At 42.6% G+C, this 24,629-nt stretch overlaps 1 protein-coding gene across 11 annotated transcripts in view; it reads right to left on the bottom strand.

Moving 5' to 3' along the window:
* Syt16 (synaptotagmin XVI) overlaps positions 1-24,629 on the bottom strand; it is a 270,293-nt gene that overhangs the window by 151,640 nt on the left and 94,024 nt on the right. Inside the window, exon 1 of one of the 11 annotated variants that reach the window (XM_017315058.1) lies at positions 22,790-22,995. The exons of the other annotated variants lie outside the window; for them this stretch is intronic. The gene's annotated coding sequence lies outside the window, so the exon portion shown is untranslated. Of the gene's footprint in view, positions 1-22,789; positions 22,996-24,629 lie in introns of those variants that run through there. 11 annotated transcript variants of the gene reach the window in all.

Here is a 24,629-nt window from a genome sequence, read left to right as displayed (position 1 = left end):
GACTTGCTGTCATACTATCTTAGCAGGAAAGGAGTCAACAGTTATACCTAGCTGTAAAAATCTATGAACCACGATGACCAGCATGGCAAGATATCCCCAAGGCTACAATAGTGGCATTTATATTTGGGGGCAACCAACAGCCATCTCATTAGACTTAAAGCCCACTTGACAGGAGGGAATTATGCCTGTTAGTATAAACCTTAGTCAATTATCCATGGATGAAGGTCACTGACCCTATAGGAGAAACTACCACTGCCACTTTCCTGAATCAGTATAATTCCCAACTGTGTTCTAAATGCCTACACTGATATCCACAGGTATGTGTACCTTGTCAGCATATTTGTTTAGCTATTTTATTAGGTTCTTATGTCTAGCACCCTTCCAAACTTTATCCCACCCTAATTCCTTCTAACCCTATAACACTAGGTAGGAGACAAAGAAGGTTAGAGGGGAAAGGTGCATAGATCTCTTTAGACGACTTCCTGCTAGTCAGAGGCATTGAGTTCCCTGGGGCAAGTCCAATCATCATTATCAGAATATCTCCATCTTCTTCTTGTCTCTTTGCTCATGACCACTTGACAAACTGCAACAATAGGCACCAGCAGCAGCATGGGCAGCAGCAGGGACAGAAGCAGCCACCCACAGGCTCCCTTGGGGGCTCTCCCATTTATACCCTCTTCAGAGTCCCCAGAATTAAACTATCTGCAGCTGGCAAAACTCATGTCCCTGCTAGAGCATGAGACAAATCATAATCACCTGCTGTGAAGCACCCACTTATCCCATAGCTAGGATTAAAAGCATATTCACATAATATAACTGGGTTTTTAAAGAAACCAAAAGTCTCGTTATAGTACCTGTCACCTCTCACCAAAGAAGCTTCTCTTTTTTTTTTCTTTTTTCTTTTTTCTTTTCTTTTCTTTTTTTTTTTTTTTTTTTTTTTTGTGGCAGACAAGGACCATTGCAGAAATCCACAATTGTTCAAACTTCCTAGAACAACTTATCATGGGGTACCCAACTCCAATCACAATATAAGCCCACATACAACATAATCCCAAACTCCTAACACTATGTAATATCATTGAAGTAGGGAATGACTATAGAAGCCAGAGAAAGGGGACATCTTCTGTGAGACAGTGCCCACTACATGTGACAGGGAAGCTGCACCCAAGAAATCTCAAAAACACATTTACCTATACAAGTCCTGCCTCCACAATCTTAGTACAAATTCACAGGACATTGTGGATTGGGGAAATCTCACAAGACTCTGCTCTTAATAAGGAGCTATAAACAATTAATGGCTGCAGTAAGAGAGAAATTAGTCTTCTCCATGGATGATCTCCAATCCCAAGTGGTCACCCCTAAACACATATACATATGAGCAGTGCCAAATGGACTCAGCAGGCTGTATTTATACATGCATATAGGTGCACACATATATAATTTTTAAAGAAGAGGTGATGAATTTCAAAGGGAGTGGGGAGACACTGGAAGAGTTAAAAGGTGGGGAAAGATGAGGTAGAAATTGTGTAAATATACTCATCTAGAATGATCCCCAGTGGATCTCAGTTGTATCTTGGTGATTAATTACATTTGTCTTTATGGATTCAAAAGTTCAAAACAAAACACCATTAGACAAACAACATGCAAAAGTACACAGGTAGGATCACAGGGGAGCTGTCAAAGGCTTTGTCACAATGCAGAAAGTAGTGTGTTTATTCATGTACTTTGCAGACATGTAAATGAATAAACTTTGTCACATAAAGCAAAGCTCTGGTTTATAACACACTAGGTGCTGATCGCTTGTAACAGAAATCATACCTTTCTTTTAAGGGTTAACCAAGATCCTTTCCTTCTAATACTGTAAAGTGTGGAAGCTGAAGGACAGCTTCAAGCAACATCTGTGGGAACCACCACAGTCTGATTACATTTCAGGGCTTTGCAGTTGAAGATGGGGATATTTAAAATTCCCACAGAAGTGCTCAATTTGTGAATTGGCTCACTCCAATTAAACCAATGCAGTATTATCAACCTTAGGGTTCAATTAATTCATCCTCTTTTTTCAGAAGTCCTTTGATACCTCACACGTCCCCATCATTCCACTCTCAGCTGGTGAATTCAGTGACACTGTCCTTTGCATGGGGTGTATCTTTCACACTGAGGTTGGTATGTCTCCTCACTGTTAATTTAACCCATCTGTAAGCCCATGAGATGACTACTCTCAAGCCACAGGTGGCATCCTCTTTATTTCTTACTTCATTCTTTTTTTTTTCACATGAGTTATCTTTTTTTAAACAGATATCTTATATATATATATATATATATATATATATTTTATTACATATTTTCCTCAATTACATTTCCAATGCTATCCCAAAAGTCCCCCATCCCCTCCCCCCCACTTCCCTACCCACCCATTCGCATTTTTTTTTTTTTTTGGCCCTGGTGTTCCCCTGTACTGGGTCATATAAAGTTTGCATGTCCAATGGGCCTCTCTTTCCAGTGATGGCCGACTAGGCCATCTTTTGATACATATGCAGCTAGAGTCAAGAGCTCCGGGGTACTGGTTAGTTCATAATGTTGTTCCACCTATAGGGTTGCAGATCCCTTTAGCTCCTTGGGTACTTTCTCTAGCTCCTCCACTGGGAGCCCTGTGATCCATCCAATAGCTGACTGTGAGCATCCACTTCTGTGTTTGTTAGGCCCCGGCATGGTCTCACAAGAGACAGCCATATCTGGGTCCTTTCAGCAAAATCTTGCTAGTGTATGCAATGGTGTCAGCGTTTGGAAGCTGATTATGGGATGGATCCCTGGATATGGCAGTCTCTAGATGGTCCAGCCTTTCGTCACAGCTCCAAACTTTGTCTCTGTAACTCCTTCCATGGGTGTTTTGTTCCCAATTCTAAGAAGGGGCTCAGTGTCCACACTTTGGTCTTCATTCTTCTTGAGTTTCATGCGTTTAGCAAATTGTATCTTATATCTTGGGATTAATTTTATACTCCATATTTATTTTATTCCCCCCGCCCCATCCATCCTCCAACTGTTTCACATTCCATACCTCCTCCCCATTCCCCTACCCCACCTGACCTCTAAACTCCCTGGGGCTTCCAGTCTCTTGAGGGTTAGGTACATCATCTCTGAATGAACACAGACCTGGCAGTCTTCTACTGTATGTGTGTTGGGAGCCTCATATCAGCTTGTGTATACTGCCTGTTTGGTGGTCCAGTGTTTGAGAGATCGCGGGGGTCCAACTTAATTGAGACCACTGGTCCTCCTACAGGATCACCCTTCTCAGCTTCTTTCAGCCTTCCCTAATTCAACAACAGGGGTCAGCTGCTTCTGCCCATTGGTTGGGTGCAAATATCTGCATCTGACTCTTTCAGCTGCTTGTTGAGTCTTTCGGAGTGCGGTCATGCTCTCCTTACCACATTCTTGGTGCTTTGTTTAAAGAGAGCTGAAATCTATATTAGTTTAAGTGAATGAGAAGTACAACCCATAAATTTTCTCTTTATTTTAAATTAATTGATATAGAGTCTCCCTATCCTTTGACGTTCACTGAAGAAGATAAGCCTCTTAAGGCTGTTTAGAAAGTGGACCTCTTATTCTTGTTGACTCCACCAGTTAATCACTCTGTTGCTCTTGCCCTGTGGTTTTAGGTTCATCAATGGTTCCAGGCCTGCAGCCAACTACCAAATGCACAGGCTAAGAACACTATTACTTTTAAAAGCAGGGGCAGCATGCCTAGCAACATGGTGGTAGCCAGGCTGAGGCTGCAGCCCAGCTTCCCCGTGCATTCTGTGCATTCTGATGGAGTTGGTTTGACCTCACACTCCACTGTTAACTCCCTAAAATCTACAGCATTGCAGAATCCTCAAAGGAATAGCCTCCTCCTCCCCAAACGCTCCAACCCCTCACCAAATGAGGAAGCCAAAATGTGTCCTGGTGATTGACAGCTGGCAACATCCATTCTAATGCTAGCTGAGGTCACTGCTCTGCCAAGGAAAACCTTTCTTCTTTGTCCAGGTCTTCTCATCAGCCATTCTTCCTCACACACACACACACACACACACACACACACACACACACACACAAAGCCAACATCAGCCCTGTGAATATCTAAAGGCAGCTCTATCCTTCCCAGATTTATTTTTCTAACCAATACAAGGGTTGTTTTCTAGTTTCCCTCCATTTCCCTTATAGAATAAGACCTTGTCCTTAACAGCTTTGGGGCTTGAAAAGCAAGAAGAGTGGGGTCTTCAGAAGAATGGACATTGTAGCTTCTTATTTATTTGCTCATCTGTGGTAGTATTGGAATTGCACAGATGAGGCAAGCTCCCTACCACTGAGCTCCATTCCCACCCCACTGCCTGTTTCTCTGAATCTTCACTGCAAATTCCCACAGCCATCAGCTCTGTAGGATGTCTGAACAGAGGATGCAGAGCACAGCAACAGAAGACATTCCCTGAGAGCATTCTGCTTTCAAACTAATTTCTGTTTGGTAGAGACCAAGGGAACTTCGAGCATCCAAACAGGCTGCTGCCAGAGCCTCTGGGAAGCAGAGGGCCACAGCATCTGTAACACAAGCAAGTCAGAGCTAACCTTTCCAGGATGGAGGAAAAGACTTCAAAACACTCTCCCCTGTTTTTCCCTTTCCACTACCACAGCTAATCTAGGAACACACCCAGTAAAAAGCATCATTTCAAAACCAAAAATATTCAGTTCATGGCTTCCATGAGACTGCAACTGTGTATACTCCTGCTGAGCTTCTGTCTCAGAATCCCACTGTGAGGAGAGAAATGAAACAAGAAATGTATTTCTCAGCTTTCATACATCTATCTCTCCAGCTATGCTTTCTTTATTTAAATCTAATGGCATCCCATTTTGATAAGGCTGCTGCTATTTCTATGGAAGAGGATGGAGATTGAAGACAGCTGTTCTTGAACATAAAGACCCAAACTGAGATGACTTCAATAATTCAACCATTTATTGGGCATCCAGTCATGGCTGGGACTTGATGCCTAACTTCAAGAGCTGTAATAAAGATTGTCACAGAGGACTCCATTCACACCAAGTTTATTTCACATTCAATAAGCCTGGCAAAGGAATTCATGCTATGTGACTTAGCAGGAATCACTCCAGAATTTACTTTTAAAATATTCCATTATCTACAGCTGTAAGCATTGTTTTGTTAGTTCTGCAATAAAAATAAGACCAATATCTGAAACATGAATATTAAGGATGCCAAAGAAATTGGCGGGATATATTGCCTTCTTGAAATTAGACCAAAAAAAAAAAAGGTATATTCTGCCAATTCTAATCATCAGTAATATTGATAAATAAGTTATTTTAATTAATGAGAAATATTTTTATATATGGCCAACGAAGCCTAACCAAAAAAAAAAAATTATGTCTTTGGATAAACTTCATCTGGCTCCAGATACTTTCCAAATTGTTTGTTGATGTGTTCTGAAGTATCATTTTTAGCATAAACCATTCCAATTATCCACAAACTTGAAGTTCAGGTTACCCCTTAAGTCACTGAAGTAGAGACATGGGAACTTGATGTGTGGAAGGAGCAAAATGTGTACTTGGGAGATGATGAGGGAGTTTACACATGGGTCAAGAGATGGGGCAAGAAGGCAGTAGTAAAGGACCCACAAGAGTGAAAAGAAGAGAGATTCTGTTTGGTACTGACCAATTAAAGGGAAAATGGCCTTAGAAGTCACAGCCTCAGGCAATGGAGAGCCCGGTGAGAGGTGCTAAACAAGTGAACTGAGATCTTCCCACAAGCAACTTGGACTTATGGGAGCCCCAGATTATAAGAAAGAATGGGAGAATTGCAAATGAAGATGACAAAAACAGTAGGTACCATTCTTCAAGGTAAAGACGAGTCTTAAGACTGAGGGCCAAGGTGGGAGTCTAAATTACTACAAATCTCCATAAGAGATGGTGCCTCCATAGAACTATGACTCTCGAAGCCCTTGGAGGTCTTATGATGATGGTATCTCACTATGGGTCACTAAGACTGGGGAGTTCTTTAGCAGGTGCCAGCCCAAAGCAGGCCACAGGTACAAGGAGAGCTATTTATATTTGCACAATGCAACTATGATCAGGAACCTGTTCAATAATGTCAGAATGGCAGACACCCTCCCATTCCTGACTAAGATGATGTGGAAATATGCAACTCAAACCCAGCCAGCTTCCTGAGAATTATACTTCCTGCCTCCAAAATGACAGTCAACGGCATGAGAGTGGGTCAGTATATGGTCAATCCAGTAACCAGGAAGGAGAAGCCTGTCTGTGTGCAGGCAGATGTGTCGCCCCACCCGACGTCAAATAAAACTTACAAACCTTGTCAATCTCCCTGGGTCTCAGTCAGAGCTGAGGACAGCTGGTCTAATGATGAGTCCAGGGAAGCCTGCCTACCCCTGCATGGCTTACGAATGGAAAGCCCAGTAGGGGAGAAACAGAGAATGAGCCAAGCAGGAATAGAATCTCCAGGGAAGCTCGGCAGAACAAAGGCAGGCAGAGTCATAATTATTATATTTTGCACTTACTTGGCATTTGCTATGTGCCAGGTCCTTTACGCTCATTTAAGTCTAACAATGGTCCCGTGAAATTGAAATTATTATTATCATCACTTAACAGATGAGACAAAACTGAGCTCTGGAAAATGAGGGAGACACTCCCAATCACAAGGTAGTCAGTCCATGTCAGAGGCAGGATTTGGCCCTAGCGGTCTAGCTTGAGCCCCCCATTTAATCACTCTGCTAGCCCGCCACTTGTCATGGAATTTTTTTCTGAGGAGAGGATGTAATAGATTTTTAGCAACCACAAGCACAACCATTTTGATCTGAAGTCTGAAGAGGAAGACAAGAATATTGAATGACATTGAGGACCGTGGACACCAATTTGAGCCAACAGATGAAAATAGGGGAGGGGAAAAAAAAGACAAAGAAATCAAAGGGACAACCCCCTCAAAGGTCAAAGTTAACTTAAAAAATATTTGCTGACCCTGACAACAACTACAAAAACTACACGGCTGTGATTCGATGCATCTGTTTATTATGTATGCTCTCAGCCTGAGATTTCCTCCCATCGAGATAAAAATTGCCATTGCGCATAAGCAGATGACTGCAATAAATATGGTAAGGAACTAGCATTGCCAGAGAGTTTTTTTTTTTTTTTTTTTTAAAGAAAGAGAGAAAGGCTGCTAATTCTAAGATTGGGAGCTGAAAAGCCCCCAGATGACATCAGCCCAAATTCTCCTAGAAAAGAAATGACAGGAAGCTGGCTCCTGGAACTTTCTCTTCGGAGGTGACTCATTTCATGGCTGGGGACAGGGATGAGCTAGGACATGCAGGGGTCTGGCAGGAGGGCTGAGGGAAGGAGGACCTGGCTTCTAGTCCTCTCTTCACTTTTGTCCCTTTTGAGGATGTTACAACCCAGACTCTGCCCTGCCCCCTCCCCAGTTCAGACGTGGGAATCCTAACCCCCAGTACTTCAGATCGTAGCCATATTTAGACATGCCATCTGCTGAGATATAATATAAACTGAGTTCTTAAGAATGGAGCCACATCCAACACAACTGCTGTCGTTATAACAAGAAGAAACCCAGCCACGAGCATGCACATGGTGGGAAGAGAGGCCCTGTAAAGACAAAGGCAGAGGACCACCTATGACACTAAGGAGGAAGGAGAGCCGCTCTTGATCTCAGACTCCTCCCTGCAGAACAGCTGCTTTTTACACCTCCCAGTCAATGGGATTTGTTACAGCAGCCTAGACGACCTACACAGCTGCACACTTTGAACTACAGATGTATATCAGAGAAGTACTTGCTGTCTCGTTGACTAAATATGTATATCTCCCAATCCTAAAACAGACTGGCAATTGGTGCTTGAAAGAGATCATGCAACTCACAGGGCTCAGAGAAGAAAATGATGCAAAAACCTTTCCAGGTTTCTACAACAAAGTTTTGAGCATCGTTGAGACCTCTGTTCAAAACCTTATTCTATTCCTTATGAATTAACACAAAATTGCCTTTAGAATCTCTCTGTCCCTTGCTCCCTCTGCCCCATATGTTCATCCTTCTGAATGCTACACAAAATCCATCCCCTGCCAAGTATGGTTTTTACTGTCACTCCTAAACTCGAGCTAACTTTTCAAGATAAAACCCATTGAGTGTCTATATATGGAGCCTGATTTTAACTGAAAGCAGCCCCCAACTCATTCTGCTCCTATGGGAATCTGCTAGTTTAACAAAGTCAGTGGGCTCAACTCACTGTCCCTGGACAGAGGGATTACATATCCATGTCTCAGCCCAGGGGCCTCTAATCTAATCCCTCCCCAGGAAGGCACTGCTAGTCAAATGCTACCCCCAATTCCTCTCTTAATGTGATTGCTTCCCATTCAGCTCTAAAAAGGGAGTATCCAGCCCCTCCAAGCAACCATGGTTTAAGCCTTTAATACCTGGCAAGCTGGGCAGGTGTGTAATTGTTAAAGGTCTGTTGCTTTGAGAACGCCTTCAATAGTCATCATACCCTGCTTCCCTCCCATCATTTATTGTGTGTATCACAGAGTCTGGAGAGCATACCATTCAGAAAACAGTAGCGTATGGCCTAAGAACCAAAGAGCATGAAAAGAGAAGCTACAACAACCCTTACTCTGTTGGAGCATTGCCTTACTACTTCTGTTTTCCTTTGCTAAGCAATAGAACATGAACTAAACAAGAGTCAGCTCAGATGTGCGCTGTCTCTTCCCTCCACCCTTCCTTTCTGGAGTTGGATTGGGTATAGAGTAACCGAAGAGGCAAAAGTTGAAAACTAAAACAGGCCTTCTTCATTGGAAGGGACATTCCTTGGAGGGTATTTGGGTGCCATGCTGGTGCCCTGCTATCTACGTGAATATTCCCTCAGCATGTGTTAGATGGATACAAAGGACTTCTTCTATGCCTGACCATGAACACGTAGCTCTCTGATGTTTCCCCAGAGGAAGGGTCTATTCTTCTCTTTTCCAGTTGGAACTTAAGAGACCCAAAAGCTACATTGTACATGGGAAATCTGGTGCCTAAAGCAAACTAAATCTGAAGGCATTTTTGTGGATTTCTGTTCTTTAAGCAGCAATCATTTGTTCTTCCTACGAAAGGCAAGAGGGGATGTCCTGTCCAACTAAAGCATTTATGACAATTACTCATTGGAGACTATGTCAGCAGAGTCTATAGTGATCTTAACTAAGAACAACAAAGACTTGGCCTAGGTCTAAGTTGACAGTTGATAGACAGGATCTCAAGACTGGGCCATTCCCTTGCTGTCGAGGGTCTTTCCTTCAGAACTGGCAAGGGAAGGAAGTGAGTCTTCTCCTAAGGCAAAGGATCATCTTGGCTTTTCTAAAACTCACTCATAGCTAAGTAACTGCCAATCATGGCTGTCATCAACATTAGGATTATTCTAGCAATTATGAGCAGTGACTGCTTTTTGAAGCTATGATGAAATACTAGTTCAAAAAAATGCACTTTAAGGAAAATGTAAATACTTAAGCTCTTGCAAATGAAGTCACAGAGATGGCCCTCCCCAGTGAGAAGCCCTTGATCCCATCTATGGAGTGACAAACATTCTCTCATGGTCTTTTTGTTACCTTTGTTCTGTGTAAGACAGCCCATGTGTATGTTGGACAGTGAATATGGTATGTTTTTCTAAATTCACCAAAGAGAAGAATTTGTTTAGGTTTAACCAAACAAAGATGGTGGAATGGACCTAGTGGCCTGAGCTGCAGATGTGCCTCTTTTAGTAAGGAAGAAAACAGATTGAACTGTTTCAAGGAAGGGAACACAGCAGGCCCAGCACCTGAGGGCAATAAGAAAATAAGCCAGGATGCCGGATGTGGAGCCTCTGACCTACTCACCCTGGAGCTCAGGCAACTGAGAGCAGCTTTCTGAGGTAGAGCTGGGAACTGATAGGGATCAAAGGAAGAGGCAAGTAGGGCAGAGAGCAAAGAGGAAGGCCTCGGGCCAGCAGGTGTGGAAAAGAAAGAGGAAAGTGAACAGGGTGTGGCAGCAACACTCCTGGCTTCCAAAATGGGAATTCAGTGGCCAACCCCCAAGGCTAGCTAAGCAAGACCCTAAAGCAAGGGGCCAATCCCCCTGCCATCACCTGAGAGAGGTTCCTAAGCTCAGTCTGCTGCATTCAGCTGACAGAACAGCGCCCTGCCCCTGTCAGTCAGACCAATTTAGACTGATCCTAGAGCCGCCTTTTTCATTTCTACTAAACCATGGTTACCAATATGCTTTTCTTTGCTGGGAAATCACAGTAGAAAATGATGACTCCTTGTGCATTGCTATGGAAACCTTAAAACTGCCTCTAGAAATCACAGAGGTGGGGGGGGGGGGAGCACATAGCCCGTCCCTGACTTTCAATCACAATCCTCTCCAAGGGAGAAACCTGAAAATTGGATGGATTCATTCCGAGTTCCTCTTTCCAATCAAACAGATGGGATTTAGATACGCTCTTAAAGAAAATTTTGCTTTGTATAATAATATGTAAACTTCTCACAAATCTCAGAGGCTTTTTCTAAAGATTCTGATAATTAAAGTATTCCTGTACAGCTTAAATTTCTATAGAGCAATAAGGTTAGATAAAGGGTTCTCTCTGGTTTGCAAGGTCTGGCCAAAAATGCCTAACTATTTGAACCCTTTTGCTCGATATCCTAAACCATGGATGATAAATTAAAATGTACAGAAAAAAAAAAAAAAAACCTGTATCACTGAATTTTTGCTGTGTCCTTTTTTAGTGGCTTTTGGGAGTCATTCTAACGAACTTAAACCTGAGAAGACGCACCTATTAAAGCCCCAGAAGATCTGGCGTTCATGGTCATCCTTGGCTACAAAGTAAGTTCAAGGCCAGCCTGAGCCACATAAGATTTTGTCTCCAAAAGCTAAAAATAATGAAAAGGAAAAAAAAAAACTGAAAAAGCATCTGCTATATGCTTACCACAGTACAAAGCAAGACTAACTACAATGATTATAAGAAACGTCTTTCTAAGTCTGTTGATATAGTAGGATCTGCAGGAGACACATCCAGATGAAGGTCAAAGTTTGCAGGCAAGCACCATCCCAGTGAAACTCAGAGTTGTAGGAAAGAAGTGTGGGCCGACCCTGTGCATGCTCAGTGCCATCCCTGGCAACTCTTCTAGGCAGGGACCACCCCCCCCCCTCTCTGCAAAAGGTCTGGACATAGAAATAGAGCATCCTCAGCCATGAGCACAAAAGCTTGGCCAGCCAGAGAGCCGAGGCTAGGCTGGTACCAGTAAAGAAGTACGGCAGGCAGCAAAATCAATCCGACTCTTGACTTTTCGAGAGTGAAACCAGCAAACCACATTCCAGGGCGGGCCCCATACCCAGCAGTAGATACCCAACACAAAACAAACTCAGTAATATTTTGGAGTATTTTCTTACCCTACAGGTCTTTTGTTGATATAGTTTCTGTTTTGTTTCATTATATGATTTCTATGTATGCAAATGTGTGTGTGTGTGTGTGTGTGTGTGTATGTGTGCGTGTGTGTGTGCATCTATATGTGTTTCTTCTGCTTTTTCTTTGGTTCTCTTCTTTTCTGTTCATTTGTTTATTTTGTCCTGTTCATGATAAAAATTTGTTTTTATTTCATCTTATTTTATTCTTTTTTTTAGGCATCTATTTGTTTTCTAATGAGAGAGAGCAAGAGAGGGAGAGAGAGAGGATTTGGATGGGTGGGAGGTATGAAGGATCTGGGAGGGGAAGTTGTAATCAGAATATAGTGTATGAAATAAATCTATGTTCAATTTACAAATGACATAGGATTGAAGAAGAAAGAATAGATAATAATAGAAGAATTTTAAAAATGAAAACCATAATTTGATTTTTTTTTAATGTAAACTCTAAAGAGTAAAAGAAAAGTAACTAAGAATCAAAGCGAGGGCAGATTCCAGGTTGTTTGGGCATCTGATGAAAGTGGGAGGAGCTGGTGGAAGCTGTGATTCTCAGGGCCTTGTGTCCTTTTACTGAAGGGTCTAAAGGAGCATACTGACTTTTGGGCTGGAGTGGCAGGGTCACATGATTGGCAAGGGGATCCAGGGCTCTAGAGAAAGCATGTATTCTGGTAAAAATCCTGGAGGGTTGGAGAAGTGGAAAGCTGAAAGAGTCTGGGGCTGTCTCTGGTAAGAGCCTGGGAGGACGAAGATGCTGGTATCCCAAGAGTCCCAGGTCTGCCAACCCTCAAAACTGACTTTATGCAAAGAGGAGTGGCTTCTTATGCCCAGTAAAATCAAGATGGAAAAATGTATGGTCAAAGAGGTACTATGGAAGGTGATGAGTATGTTTAATTGCACGCCTTGGGTAATGTTGCTGTGTCTGTGGCTATCAAAATGTCATACTGTATATTTTTCATGTGGGCAATAAAAGTAAATTTAAATAGAAAATGAGTAACAAGCATACAAAACTACTCTGGCAATGGGCTGAGGAAATGATGGAAATGATAAGTTAGGGCACTTGTTTTACATGCTGCATGAGTGCCTGAGAGCAGATCCCAGAACCCATCTAAAAGCTGAGGGTGGTCATACGTATGCCTGTAACCCCAGCGCTGAGGAAACAGAGGGCACAGAAGGATGGCTGGGGCTTGCTGGCTGCTGTCCTGGTTCCAGGTTAAGTGAAAGACACTGTCTCAAGAGAGCAAGGCAGAGGTGACAGTGATATTCAATATATGCCCTCCTTTGGCCACAGCACATGGGCCTGCATATTTGTACCCAACTGTGCACATGTGTTTATACACATTCACACACACACATGCTCACACACACAAACATACACACATACACACACACACAAACACACACACACAAACATACACACATACACACATACACACACACACACACACACACACCTTTCAGTAAATAGCACTAAATTCACCACAGTAAAATATAATAGGTTACCAGACCACAACACTTAAAACTCTGGGGAATTTTTTAAAGCCCATTCTTTCATCACAAGGTACTACAATTTTGCTCAACATATATCATGAGCTTAAAATAATTAAAATTTAAATCTGAGAACCCCAGAGCTAAAAATCATCATTATCATCATCATTGTCATCATCATCTTACCAACTTACAGAGAATAAAACTAAGGGTTTAACCTAGTCCCACAAGCCAGTTGGGGGCAGGACCAGGAGAAGGGAACTGGCCCTGTCCCAGACCTGCCCTTGTCCATACTGTGCCATAGAACCAATCACCAGAGGGAAAGCTCCAAGCTGTGAAACGTGTGATCATCTCCCTAGCACTCGGTATAATGCAGAGAAACGCCATCATACACTGTGGCTTTCCCAATGTCGCATTGATCATTGTTCTTCCTGACGTTTCCTTTGCATAATGTCTCAATGTAGGAGCCCGCATTAGGAGGTACACACACATAAAGCGTTCTGCCCTTCCTCTTATATAGTCTTTGCTCAGGCTTATGCCCTGACTTAAAAGAAACATGGGGAATGTAAGTGACTGGTGTTGAAATAAGAACCGATTGATTTGCTGAGTACTTAACGTGAGTGTAGAGCCCCTTGGAGAACAGACACTAGGAGTCATCTAAATGTTAACGTGAGGGAGAGTTGAGTTAAATCATAGTATTTCAATCTGTATGAAAGGGAGGATAATGAATATTAAAACTACTTTGAGATTACATCTCACTCCAGTCAGAGCAGTCATACTCTGGTTGACAAGGGTTATGGGAAAAGGGAACACTTGTCACAGCTGGTGGGAGCGCAGACTGGTGCAATCATATGGAAACTGGTATGAAAGTCCCTCTAAAAGTTGGAGATAGATCTACCTGATGATCTGGCTATTCTGCTCTCAGGCATATACCCAAGTGATCCTTTCTCTTATTATAGACACACCCGCTCATCCATGGTCACTGATGCTCTTTTCACAAAAGCCAGAAAGAAAGAAAGAAAGAAAGAAAGAAAGAAAGAAAGAGAGAGAGAGAGAGAGAAAGAGAAAGAGAAAGAGAAAGAGAAAGAGAAAGAGAAAGAGAAAGAGAAAGAGAAAGAGAAAGAGAAAGAGAAAGAGAAAGAGAAAGAGAAAGAGAAAGAGAAAGAGAAAGAGAAAGAGAAAGAGAGAAAGAGAGAGAGAGAGAGAGAGAAAGAGAGAAAAGAAAAGAAAAGACAAGACAAGACAAGAAAAGAAAAGAAAAGAAAAGAAAAGAAAAGAAAAGAAAGGAAAAAAAGGGCAAATTATGAAATTCTCAGATAAAGGCATAAAGCTAAAAACAATTACTCTGAGTGAGGTAATCCTCTCATTTGAAGATGCTAGCTTTGTATCTTTAGATATATGTGTTCATTTGGAATTACCATAAGAGGTCTGAAACTAGTAAGCAGCTATGGAGGGTGGCTTTTAAAGAACAGAAATAGAACATGTCGGTACGGATTGGGGGGTGGAAGGTTAAGGATAATGAAACAGAAAACGTTAACTGGGGTGGGGGAAGGGCGGGGTACAGGGAAGAATAATTAACTCTCAAGTGTTTCTGGAAAAAGAAACTTCTTTAAATGTACATGTATGCATATATAAAAGGAGTTTAAACACACTTACTCTATTAATGGGCAGAACCCTAATATCAGGAGATACATGTTTCTACTAGATACTACAGGTTCGCAAAGAAAAATCTCAGAATGAGGAATGAGTTACTTCTTTGAGAGTTGTTGGCCAAAGACTCCCAAATATATAAGTGCTTGCCACTGCTCTTGGCCGCTCTCCAGAATGTGTGACGATACCACATCCTTGGGTCATAGAATACAGGGAAATAAGGCTGATACTGACCTAGAGGCTTCCTCCCTGGAAGGAGCTATGAATACTATCAGAGAAGAAAACACAGTATTAAACTGGCTCCTAATGACTTATCTCTAGACCCACAGACAAGTGCATCTTTTAACCCTCATCAAAGGCGTGTCTTTTGCAGTAGATGGCAAATAAAGACCCAGAACTGGTCAACAGGGAGTAAGAGACAGCCCCTCCTCTCTAGGCTCAGAGATTATTGAAGAAGAGAGGACAGAAAAATTATAAGAGCTAGACACTATGGATGACTGAAATGAAACAGTTTTCCAGACACAACAGAACAGATACACACATGAACTGATAGTGATTGTGATAGCATGCATAGGACCTGAACAGGCTGCAGCCTGATAAAATACCGGTGTAGATGGCAGAAGACAGCATGAAGTACCACCTTAGCTGATGAGAGAGTTACCCTTCTACAAGAATGTGGTCCCTAATACGTTGACCAAATTCCAGTGGATAGCCACAACTCACAGGTATATGGGCAACAAAAACTGGACTTAATGGGTTTTAAATTAAAAGATGATGACTGGGTGGTGGTGGCACACACCTTTAATCCCAGCACTCATGAGACAAAAGCAGGTAGAGCTCTGTGAGTTCAAGGCCAGCCTGGTCTACAGAGCTAGTTCCAAGACAGACAGACAAAGCTATACAGAGAAATCCTATCTCAGGGGTGGGGCTAGGGAGTAGGGCGCCAAGTTGGATAGGAAATGGGGGCTGAATGTGGGAGGAGTTAAAACATAGTTGAATATGTTCAAGACAAATCATACTAAATTCTCAAAGAATAAAAGTATTTTAAAAGATAGAATAAGCCAGACAGTGGTGCCACATGCCTTTAATCCAAGCACTTGGGAGGCAAAGGCAGGCAGATTTCTGAGTTCGAAACCAGCCTGGTCTACAGAATGAATTCCAGGACAGACAGGGCTATACAGAGAAACCCTGTCTCAAAAAACAAAAACAAAAACAGAAATAAAAACAAAAACAAAAGATAGGATAAATCTTTCAATCATTAAAGTTACAGACATTGAAGTATCTTGCTTGGATGAATAAAATGTTTCTGTGGGCGTGTGTGTGTGTGTGTGTGTGTGCACGTGTACATGTGTGTATACATATATACACACAAAGTTATATATATACATATATATAAAACTTTGATTATATATATATACATATATATATATACATACACACACACACACACACACATATATACACACACACACACACACACACACACACACATCACAAGCCCTAAGGAAGCCAGCTATAGATACAGATATAGATATAGATATATAGATATAGATATCATGTGTGTATACACACACACACACACACACATCACAAGCCCTATGGAAGCACCTACTACATTATTTTGTTAAATAAACACAGTATTAAACTGACTCCTAATGACTTATCTCTAGACCCACAGACTAGTACATCTTTTAACCCTCATCAAAGATGCGTCTTTTTGCAGTAGAGGAAAAATAACACAAAGACCCAGAATACATACACATATATACACACACATACAAAAAGTTTATATAAAAATGTTAATTAGTGGTTTGGGAAGTAAAATTAGCTTTTAAATTTTCTAATTTTTTTGGCTATATAGAGCTTTTTCTTCCTAAATAAGTTTCATTTTTAATTATTCCAACATCTACCTATTTGGACTCCCCTCCAATGTGTCTGACAACCTGACCCTCACCATTTCACTTCCCACCAAAGAGATGATGAGGCCCAGACCTCTGAGGAACACAGCTGGTTTCTTCAGATGCAGAAGGACCACACAGTGCATGTGCTCTCCACAGTTAAAGGCAGGAGAAAGCAATAAAAATTCCTCCAAAGAGCATCCTTGCGTTGCTACTCCAGCCCCACTTCCGGTTCAGGGTTTAGGGGCTGATGAAGGAGCTCTCGTACCTCGAACTTTCTAAAGAAGCCCACTTAACTGCACTTTTCCATTTATCTGGGAAGGAAGACAGTAGAGGTTGAAAATGGAATTAAAAAGTCTGCTTTTATGGTTCCAGCCTTTATTGGTTTTCTTTTCTGAGTTGAGAGACACTGAGTAAAGGACAGCATATTCTGGTGCTGTCTTCTGTGTGTCCGTCTTTGTGAAAGCAGACAGGTGGGGGGGAGGGAAGTTTGTAGCAGCTCCTCCTCCTCCTCCTCCTCCTCCTCCTCCTCCTCCTCCTCCTCCTCCTCCTCCTCCTCCTCCTCCTCCCAGCTCCCCACTCTGACAGGCAGCCCGTGATTTAACTGTCAAACTGGAAGCAGCACATCTTTTTTCAGGAGCCTCCAAAGACCACTCCAAATGACAAAGGAATACAACAAACAAACAAGTCCCTGAAAGCTTCTGTTGCTATGGCAACTGGCCTAGCTTTTTCTAAACTCACAGAATAAAAGAAACGTTGCCCTAGCGGGGGCAGGGGACAAACACATTCAACCTCAGCTAATAAATATGAGATCTTATTAATGCTCCTATTTATAACTAATGAGTGTTACCTAAAGGAGCCACAGTTGAGGCTAACGACAGCCACCTAAGGACCTGGGCATCTGGGCAGTTAATTTTTGTCTTGCTATTGAATAGACAAAATGTCAAGCTTGTCCACTCAGCAGACATCCGGGGTCTCGTACAACACTGTGTACCATACACTACCCGTGTCCTCACAAACCATGAGGAGCCAAACCTCCTGAGCAGATAAGGTCTGGCATCAGTCCAAGAAAGGGGACAGAGTGTATTATTTGTGAGCTCACAATGTTGCCTTTACATACAGACTCCTGCCCATTAAAAAACTGGAGGGTGTTTGCTGTTATAGGAAGCAGGAGGCCAATTGTCAGAGTTTTATGAGGCGCAATGATCCCAGTCTTCAGGATGGATGGAAGGGGGATGCTTTAGTTACACAGGAGTTGGGTGGACTGATGGCTGGCCACAATGCCCAGTCTGAGATTAGCTGCTTAAAGCAGTGTTAGCTTCCAATATAAATGTATCTTCTGGTTGCCTTTGAAGCTATGCTCTTTAGCTTTCTCATTAACAATCATGCTAAGAGCAAGATCACCTTCATAAAGGGGAGCTCTGGGGACAGGGGAGGGGGGCTGCATTTGGTTCAACCTTCCCGGAAGACTGTTTGAAGAGAGTTTTTAATGATATTTTTGTTGCTTGAGAATTTAATGCAATGTATTTTGATCATATTCACCTGTTGCCTCTCCAGTTTAGAAATATTTTTCAACTACCACAAGCCTTCCAGAGTCCTTGGCTCAGCCATGGTGCATCAAGAAGGCATTCTAAGGAGCTAATGAAAGACACACACAAAGAAACTGCAGGGGCACTCATGTTAATGCTGGCCACACTCGAGGAACATTTAAAACAGTCCAGGGGTTCAATAATGGGAGACTGAAGCTAGATAAAGTGCCGCAGACCCTCTGGGCCCCTTTGTCTGCATGGAACGGGTCTCTAGTCACAGGTGGGCAAAGCATTGGATGAGATGACAATAAAGTTCAGTACAGCTCTGCAGAACACCATGCAGCCATGTTTAAAAAAAAAAAAAAAAAAGTCTACATTGTACAAAATGAAGAGTGGGTTTTAAGGCACTGTGTAGATTTTTTTCTTAAAATAGGGCTAGAGGTAAATAACTAGAAAAATAACTTCAAAATAAGAAAAATGATTTCTGATTGGCTCTATTGTGGATTGGTCCCTTATTTAAAAGTTATCCATAATAAAATATTGTTACTAATTGTTTAAAGTATAACATACTTAAAGTATGGTACTGTAAGCCTTGTCAAAAATCTGTGCCTGAGGTGGTCCTATCTCTACGGGCCCCTCCATACTGTGATGTAGCTAAATTGGTATGACAGCAAACTGTAGGCTTAGTATTTATGCTCATAACCGTAGACAAATGCTACTTTCACACTTCATCAGAGATGCTTTCTCTTCTCAGTGAACCATGATGGATGCAGAGACTTTGACTAAGGCTCAGAAACAATGCAAAGGTCAGAAGACCAGAGAGACACAGGAAAGGCCATCTTCAAGGTATAACGAGCCTTTGCAGATATAATCATATAGAAGCTTTGGTTGCGCAAGATTGGGGCTATGAATAATTAACCATGGATCACAGAGGGGCTCATGGGGCCTTAATCCTCCATTGTGAACTTCTGGCAACTAATGGATTCTGGGAAAGTAGAAGTCATTGCTTTTAACCATCTATAATAAGCCTATAAGTCTCCACTGAATAGTTCAAAACCCAGGCAGGACCATGCAGACAGTCTTGATTAAATCAGAGGGTCACAAAACAAACAAAAAAGATATGAATGTGGGAAATGGACCAGTAGGAAGGTGGGGATGAGGGCAGGAGAAAGAAAAGAGAACATGGGACAAGCGCTGTGTACATGCATGGAACACTGTACACATGTGTGGAACACTGCATATGTATGGAACATGGTGCACATGTATGGAGCACTGTGCACATGTATGGAACAGTACACGTGTATGAAATTGCCAAGGAACAAATTGACTCAATTTTTTAAAAAAAATGATTTTAAACTATACATTCTGGCTCCACCATGCTTTTGTAAATGGATATAAAAATGTAAAGTGTATCATTAACTTTTAACCCATCGTCCCAGTTTTTTTTTTAAATGTGGCAGAGAGCTAGGTTGGAGCACCCTCCTAGGAAAAGGGCCTTTCATTTACCTGTTCAACATCTATTCACTGCCTCCTGTGTATAAAACCTTGACTGCTGAGGAGACAAGGCAATGGAAAGTCTTAGAAAAGAGGAAGGTCTTAACAACAGGCGGCCACTATAAGAACCCAATGGATGGAGACATGTCAGAGGTCGGGTGGCCACCATGTTCTTTCTCTGTTGCTGCCAGAGTGAAGGATCACAAATGTAGTGGCTAAGAATACCACAAGTCCAAAATAAGCCTCACTAAGGCTAAGAGCAGGGTCTCAGAAGCACTGTATTCCTTTCCGGAGGCATGAGGAGAATCAATTTGTTTGCATTTTTCTGCCTCTAGAAGAGGCTCAAATTCCTTGATTCATGGTCTTTTTCTCTGCCATCAAAGTACTATTGGTAGAACTGATCTGGCATGGTATCACCCTGATATCTGTGTTTACTTGCCCCCGCCCTTCTGTTACACCCTTGTATGCTGATCTCACCTGAATAGTTCAGAGCGTTCTTCTATTTCAAGACCGGTCATTATCAATCTCAGTTACACACACACACACACACACACACACACACTCACTATTTGTGTGTGCTATTTTGCCACATAACCAAGTCACAAGTCCTGGAGGTGGGAGCTGGGATTACACTCAATCAATGGGTAGAGAAAGCAGTTCCATCAGAGACTAAGGCTGAAAGCCTCGGAAACTGTAGAGCTTTGCTGCCAGCCACTGAATCTGAGTCGAGTGTCAGGGACCAGCTACGACTACTTACAGAGGAACTGTGCCCTGAAGCACTGGGCTTTGTGAGCAAGTGATCTAGAGTGTGGTTTGCACTAAAGACAAACAAGCAAGGGATGGCAGCAGAAATCTCACAGGCCCAGCAACAGAGAAGAATGGGCTCCCTACTATGAGTTAAATGGAAAGACAAAAAAAAAAAAAAAAAAAAAGAGCTGTCTTAATGGACATGATCAGTTTTACATGGGTTTAGAAACATGAAATAACACGGGAACATTACATGGGACAAGGAAGAGTTAGTGCTCAAGTGTATTAAGCAAGCAGCTCAATTAAGTCTATAGGGAAATGCGCCTTATGTTTTTGTAAATTCTCAAGTCTGAGTGTAAGTTAACCACAACCTATAGCCGCCTGTGTACACATCAACCTGGTAAACCATGCTGTTATACAGAGGCGACAGTGTGCTTGCAGCAGTCTTAACTAATTTTCCAATTAAAAAAAAAATGTTGTAAGTTGTATAACGTTGGAAACCATATCTAAGGCACCGCGAGTTTCCAATCACTCATAGCTAATTCTGGAATAGCCTTGCTAAGATACTATCTCTTGGAAACAAGATGTGGAGAAAATTAATAAAGCCTACCTGGTCACACAAAGCCACCTTCTCAGAATACACAGTCAGCAGTAACGATCCGTGAGATATTTCAACCTGGCCCTCACAGCAAACTGAGACCAAAGACAAGAGTATGAGTGGCTGTACCCATCAGTTATTACCCAGCAGCTGCCGCAGCCCTAATCCTCCCTGGACCAGTCTAAGAAGGAGTATGGAGGTAGTCGGTACTTTCAGCTGATGAACTCAGCAGAAAGAAGGGGAAAGAGGGGATTGGTGGAGGTCCAGGGATCAGTTCCCTGATGGGTCCCTCAGACCCACCCTGCCTAACTCCGATTCTAACTCCATCATCCACAACCCATTCGAACCACCCTCCTCACGTGGTACATTCCCCCATGAACACTTGCATCTGCTCCCATCGACCTCTCTGTATGAAAGGTTAGACCCCAAGAATGTGTATTTCATAGCCTGTGACTCAACCTTCAGGCAATTCCAATCATGCATTCTCTATCTACCACACCTGAAGGGCTAGTGAAAGGACTTGTCCGACCAGCTTCCTAGAGCCTGTCCCGAGTTGTTAGACACACACCCAGAGTGCAGCTGTAACTGACTTCATGAATAAAAGCCAGAGGAGGTCCTGCAGCCCCTGAACTATTCTTCCATTGGGCTGCAGAGTGGATTAAAGAGAAAAAAAAGAAAATAGATGACAGCCAATGATGAAGAAGAGACCCTATCACACATTTAGTTTGAGAATTTTTTTTGTAGGCATTTAGCCTAAACAATATTTTTGTTCCACAATACAAAACATGTTTTCCCTGGGCTCACAGGTTGTCACTAATGACTATGCATACAGGAAGTGTCAGGCTCCTGTCTACTAAATCTCTCTTCCTGCTAGAGATGGGGCTTTGCAAAGTGCTTTTATCCCTACTTAGGTACTTAACCTCATTACCACGATCCTAACAACGAGCTGTTATGCTGTGCTCTGGCCCAGAAGGAAGCAGGCCTTCCCTTTTAACCCAAATTATTAAAAAAAAAATTACTAACCAGACACCTCTAATGTGCCTCTGAACAGAGGAGAAGCCAATGTCCACAGCCAAGAGCCTAGCTAATAGCCAAGACCTTGCAAATAACAGCCAAATGAAACAACAGCTCCTGTCCTGCTGAGCCCCAGGTCCTGCTGAGCCCCCAGGACTGCTGAGCCCCGAGGACTGAGCTTTGCACCTAGACATAAAAAAAAAATCAGCTGCGCATAAAGCCAGGTCCTGTTGCCATGGGTTCTCACTGGCTGTACATTGCTAATCCTCCTGTCCACTGTCTCCTGGCCAGGTACCTAGACGTGTGGGAGTCCACACATAGGCTCCTCGGAGACTTGTGTCAAAGTCATAGCTGGTACACGAATGTATACAGACACGGGGAAAGCAAAACTTGAGTCATAACCTCAATTCCTACAATTGTTCCTCAGTAAAGAATCTTCCAGCACCCTCTTCCCTGAGAGCATGGGTGTCCATTCCTGTCTCTGTGATAGAAAGAGCAAATCTGGTCAGTACTCATTCATTCATTCACTCATTCATTCATTCACTCATTCATTCATTCATCACCTCCAGCATCTGTCCCACTCCAGTTTTTTTCCCCTTCCCTTCTTCCTGTTGCTCTGGTCCCACTTGCTCCGGGCCCCCTGCTCGCTCTGGACCCTGCTCCAATTTTTACCCTTCTCTATTTCCTGTAATAGTCAGGTAACCTCCTATGACACAGATCCATAAAGCATTTAATTTCCAGCAGTGAGAACCACATGTTAACTCAAAAAAAAACAAAAACAAAGTTCTGCTGGGCTAAATATCAAATTAATATCTATCAAAGTTCTTACACCATTTCCAGCAAAAATTAAAAATTTTTTTTAAAAAAAACCTTCTGAATTTAGCACAAGAGTAATCTAGAAGAACGTCCAACTCACCGGGTTCTATGGAGCCTCCTCAAGTGCAAAGCAAGTTTGAGTCAGACACAATATTTCCTTGAAGGCTGACTCAAGAGTGGCTTCAGGCTTACCCACTATTTCCTGAAAGGGAAACCCCATATTCACCCCCGCTCCTTCAAAGCATGGATCCCTCGGGTGTGCTCTGCCTCTATGTAGTAGTGCTTGGTGACCCTCTTCGGAGTTAACACTATGTTCTCCAGCTGCGTATAGCTACAGCTCTCACCTGGCAAGGAGCAAGGAAAGCTGGCTCGCCCAAGCAGTGTTTGCTGAAGAGAAGGAAAAGCAGGCTTGACTCACCACCACTGCGGTTAGAACCTTAGCCTTAGTCATTTAATACATTTTGTTTGGTTGGGGTTTTTTTTTACATTATAATCCCCTGCTCAGTGGTGTTATTAATTCCCTCTTTCTGGGCAAAAATATCTTCCTGAAATTTTTTGTTACAAATTATTCATTTATCTATCAAGCTGGAAGTGGTACCCCCTTTGAGGAACAAAGATAAGTTGCTGTGCTGATTAAATTCAGACTCCTAGCATAAATAATTTTATTAATCACAGAAGGGCTTTCTCTTCTTTGAACCTATAGCCCCTATCATGAAGCGCAAATACAAGATGACAAAAAGGAATCCAATGAAGACAAAATGCCTTAGGCTCCTGAAGACATCGCAGGCTGGGATGAAATTCCTGATTCCCCAACGACTGCCAAATCAGGTCTTCCCTGGATAGCGCCACAGAGCTCTCTGGGCAGAGGCCAAGACAACCAGAATTTAAAATCAAGGGGATCACAGAAGAGAAGCAGCACTGATTTTGCATGGGTAAGACCTGAAGGCAGAAGCAATACCTGTGAGGTTACTCCCCGAACCCCAAATATGTAAAGTCTGTGAGATGGAACCCCACTGGTGCTCAGTTGCACCAGCTTTTAAATTCTCCTCTTTGTGCAAGAGGAGCCACATAATTATAGCTGAGAAACTGTTACTGAGTGTCTAATTAGTCTATTGTCTGTAAGTACAAAAGAAAGAAAAACAGGATTTTAATTCTGTACACATCATAAGAAAGACAGACTGGCAGATGGACAGCGAGCAAGCAAGCAAGATCAGTTTCAGAGGAACCCACAACAGTGGCTCCCAGCTACAGGGCTGCGGACACCTTTTGAAACAGATGAAAGCTTTGAACCTTCTCCCACTGGGAAAAAATGCACAAAGCCTTGTAGAGGTTCCCTTAAAATCTACCCCCCCCCCAAAAAAAGCCGTTGAGGCTTCCTAGCTCTGGGATGAGAACTCCCTCTTCCCAGAGACACTCACTGCCCAGAGCTTTGGTACAATTCACATGCAACAAGGACAACAAAAGAATTCCTCTTTCACAGTCTCACTCTTCAAGAGGTGAAGATGCTGGCCTTCCAGGTGACCTCAATCAGGCATGGTTTTTATATTCTCTCATTCTCCTGGTCATGTGTTTTCTTTTCCCAAAGCACAGAATGAAATAGCGAGCTTTAGAATTCTCTGAGATCTGTCTGCTCACTGGGGATGTAGAGAGACTAAACTCTCACTTAGCAGGGGGGTTGCAGAGATGGAACAGGGGCCCAGGGAGAACCCAGGATGAAGGGCCTCTGAAGTCTACTCCACTGGGAGAGTCCATGAGTGAAGCATACAACAGAGTCTTGAGGTACAGCTCATCTAACAAAACACTTGCCCGGCACAAATCAAGTCCTGAGTCTGATCAATCCAGCTATGGTGGTTCATGCCTTATAACGCCAGCTCTCAGCCAATGAAAGCAGGAGGCTCAGAGCTTAAGGCCATCCTCTGCTACAAGGCTTGTTTGAGGCC

The sequence above is a fragment of the Mus musculus genome, chromosome 12, assembly GCF_000001635.26.
Source record: "Mus musculus strain C57BL/6J chromosome 12, GRCm38.p6 C57BL/6J".
Taxonomy (NCBI): Eukaryota; Metazoa; Chordata; class Mammalia; order Rodentia; family Muridae; genus Mus; species Mus musculus.
Note: the sequence above shows the minus strand (reverse complement) of the source record. Positions and strands in the feature narration are given on the sequence as shown.